The sequence below is a fragment of the Solanum stenotomum genome, chromosome 4 (assembly GCF_019186545.1).
Source record: "Solanum stenotomum isolate F172 chromosome 4, ASM1918654v1, whole genome shotgun sequence".
NCBI lineage: Eukaryota > Viridiplantae > Streptophyta > Magnoliopsida > Solanales > Solanaceae > Solanum > Solanum stenotomum.
Window position 1 is genome coordinate 10672595 of NC_064285.1, and position 4271 is coordinate 10676865.

The following is a 4271-nucleotide window of genomic DNA, read 5'->3' on the forward strand; positions in this document are numbered from 1 at the left end:
AAATTGAACCAATATAGAATGCCCACCCCTACTTATAGTAATTCCATATATATAAACAAATATTTTTAATATAAACACTCAAATATTAGAAAAGTACTAACAATTTTAGAATATTTTAATAAATACTCCAAGTGATTTCATAATTTCATGAAACATAGTTTAAATAAGTACTGAAATATTGAAACTCTTTGCACCCTACAAAACTAATTAGTTTTTGAGACACATTTAATTCTTATTGCTTTTAGTTTGTAAGGTCATTTTTAATTTCTTAATTTAGATAATTCAAAAAATTAAATAGGCAAAAAACTAAAGAAGCCCAAAATAATTAAATAGAATTATAGAAGCCCTACATCTCATCTCATTTTTCCATCTCCCCAAAATTTCTCCTCCGCTCTGCCTCCCAAATTCACATCCCGCTTCACACATTCTCTGCCTCAATTCTCTTCCGATGTAAGTGTAACTATGGTAAACTTGGTGTGAGGACTTTATTTGTATAAAATTGTGCGGCTTTTCACAATTTCAAAGTTCAACAGGAAGTGTCAAGGATGAAACCATTCCTTTTCTTGATAGTTTGAAATCAATGTTGGTGTGGACGACGTCAGATCTACTCTATAAGGTGAATAAATTACAGAAAATTATCAGAAAGATTATGAAATTATATGTTAGTGATGTTTTGTGCCAAAAAACTCTTGTTTCCTGATGTGTTTTTATTTTCGTTTAAAGTGAGAATGAGCAACCTAAAGGTCCATATGTCATGTTATTTTCTTTATGTTTAATCTACTTTAACTGTGTGTGATTGTACTAGGATGCCTTTCCTAGCTGCTTATTTTATTTTTTTCACACCAAAGTGGCGAAGGAAGCAAATTGTAGTGGAACTAATTAGGATTTAGTTTGTTTTCCAGTTGCGAGATACTGGTTATTTAATTGTTTTTATTTTCTTCACTTTCTCTATTTGTTCGTGTCCTGATGATATGCTGTAGTGATATAAATATTGAATACTAGAATTGCAAAACTAATTTTGTTGAAGTGATTTTGGTTGAACTGATAAATACAAGCTGGATGAGACTACAATTTGATCTATAAATTCTAATTTCTAACAAGAAAGCAAGAGCAGATTCAATCTGCAATCTTGTTCTGATATTCCCCAAACAAAGCCTTGGGTTCCTGCATTGTTCCATTTTAGAGTGATTTTTCAAACAAAGCCTAGATTTCTAATTTTGTTCTCAGATATAGTTGCTTATCAGAAATGACATTGTGAGTGTTTGCTAGCAAGTCCATACACATAGTTCATTATACAGAGTCTACATTGTACTGACCATCAACTTACTTTACCTAGAGAGTAACTATGAGAAAGTCCAAAATGAGATTATATGATATTGGCTCCCTATTTGATTTAACTGCTTTAAGGAAGACTAAAAAATCATGAATTTACTTAGAAAGATAACGTATTTCTTCAATAATGATTCATATAATAGTACTTATTTTTGAGAGCTTATCTCAGGGGACACACAACCAATAAAGTGGGTAATGCGGTTCAGAGTGGCATTGTATATTGCACAAGCTCTTGAAAATTGTACAGGCAAAGGACGTGCTCTTTATCATGATTTAATCCTTATAGAATATTATTCAGAGAAGTAAGTAGATAGTTACCTCTTCAGTATGTTCATTGGTATTGTTAAATTTTGTAGTTCAAGTACTTAAATGCATTTAGTGGCCTCCTCTGTCTATTTCACAGGATGGTGATCCCCGATTCTCTTGCTTTGGTTTGATGAAGAACAATCGAGATGGAAAAAGTTACAGCACAAACTTGACATTTACCTCTCTTGAAAGGTAAGAACTATCCTAATAAACAAACACAACCATCTTAAGGCACTTTCTAATATTACAATGTTAAATTGGAATGCTTTCTTTGAGCTACTTTGACTTCACAAAATGAAAGGAGCCACTTTGACTATTGTAGCATTGGTGTAGCCTTGTAGGATTTTTTTGCGACTTAACAAACTAAAAGGAGCCACATTGACTATCATAGCATTGGTGTAGCCTTGTAGGATTTTTTTGCAATCCATACAATGTGTAGGCTTCAGTGAATTCATGGTTTTAATTACATTTATATTTCATGTATTATTGATATTGCTTTAGTTCACATTGAAATTGTTTTAATTCACCAAGTTCTTTTAATTTTTTTTTGCAGCAAGAATCACCTCAGAGAGTGTGATATTTAGCATTGGGACACTTTTTCTAGACCTTCGTAGTGGAAAGCACATCCCTCCTAGCCATGTATGATTTTCCTGATAAATTTATTTCCTCTCTTAGTTAAATTCTCCTTAGAACCATATTGCTCACACTTTATTATGACAAAAAGAAATGACAACGAGTGCCCTACATTCTTTCTAGTTTCTCTTCAATATCTTTTTATGGATACATAAATAGATTATCAATTATTTTAGATTCAACTCAAATTTTGAGTTTGAAGGTATCATATGCTATGAACTTTGTCACAACTGTGATTGCAAGATGACATTTGCACTTTGGGTGAGCTCTACATGATCCTACTTATCCAAAAAAAAATGAAAATTCCTTGTTCTGGTTCAAGTGTACCTACTTCTTTGCTTTTGGTACACTCTAAATAGTTTGACATTGCCTACGATACTTGGCGTATACTGTTTAGTATAGACTATGACAACAATACATTGCAAAGATAAACAGGAAATATTGTTCATTTTATTGGGTTGAAGTTTTTTCTAACACTTAAAGATCTATGTTATAGGTATTTTACCATTTTCTTAATGATTTGAACTTATTATGCTAGGATAAAACTATGTTGTACAATTATCTTCGGTCATTTATTGCTTTGATTTCTTAAATTCTTTTTGCAATATTTTATTCCAAGGTTACCTCTTTTGTTTCAGTATTAGATTATGAGAATTGTCAAAGTAAATCCTATTTTCCCCTCTTAATTACAGGGGACAAGTTTCTAGAATGCAAAAAGCGTCAAGGAAGGATGATTTGAAGACCTTTAATGTTTTCTTTTAATCATATATGTAAATTGACATTGAACAATATACTATTGTGTAAAATATTTAATTGACCTTTTTGTCATGAAAGTATTTGAATTATTCAACATGAGAATTATATGTTTATTGAATATATTGAATACATTTAATATTGGGTAGCAGTTTATTGGTGTGTACATGTATATATATTTCAGACATTAGGTGGCAACAGAAATTAATTAAAATATTGTATATTGCAATTGTTGAAGAAATAAGTTGTAGTGGCAATAAAAGTTGCTACTGAAGATATAACACGTTTAGTGGCGACAATAGTTGTTCCTATAGCTCATGCTATTGCAGCAAAAAGAGCTGCCACTAAATATAAAATGCTATTGTGGCGACACGGTCGCCACTAAATGACATTTTCAGTGGCGATAAGAGATGCCACTAAACATATATAACTATTGTGGCGACCCTTGTCGCCATTGAAAGTCAGTTTTCAGTGGCGACTAACGTAGCATCTATGTTTTGAAACCTTATTTTGTGGCGTGTTTGTTCAATTTTTGTAGCGAGAAAAGTCGCCACAAATATAATTTTTTGTGGCACTATAAGAAGGTCGTCACAAGAAACCTTTAGTTATGGAAGTACTTGCCACGGTGCTATTGTCGCCACTAAAGGTCATTAGTGGCAACTATCTGGCTTATTGTGGCGATTTTAGTCGCCACTAAACAACTGATTTCTTGTAGTGATGGACAGTCACACATATTTTTTTTAAAAAATTACATTAAAAGTATTCTATCAATTAACAACATATATTGTTTGAAATTGACGGAAAAAAAAACTATAAATTACAATAATTAACAAAATAAATCTCTCGACTCCAACAAATCTATCAATTAATGCCACATAAATTGGGACATGGCAAATAACATATATTATTAAAAAATTAGGTTCAAAATGTACTATAAAATACAATAATTAACAACTTAATATATTAAAGAGACATATAAAAAATGGTTAATATTTGAAATTCTGCGTGTGCCACATAAATTAGAACAAACAGAGTAATAAATATTATTTTCAAAATTATGTTAAAAAAAGTACTACAAATCACAATAGCTAAAAATTTAAAATATTTTTAAAATCATATAAAAATTTCAATAACTTCTCAAATTCCATAATATGACATAAATTAAAATAAAAAAATAATATATATCACGGGGTCCTATATCTAGTAGTCTTATAAATGCCTATAAGTTTACCATCTCAAATTAATAA

At 30.7% G+C, this 4271-nt stretch overlaps 1 long non-coding RNA gene across 1 annotated transcript; it reads left to right on the forward strand.

The window, feature by feature from the left end:
- Positions 1-375: 375 nt before the first annotated feature.
- On the forward strand, positions 376-1823 carry LOC125863177 (uncharacterized). The gene is made up of 3 exons (XR_007446111.1): positions 376-616; positions 1502-1634; positions 1736-1823. It is a non-coding gene; the product is annotated as an uncharacterized LOC125863177 (long non-coding RNA).
- Positions 1824-4271: the final 2448 nt, after the last annotated feature.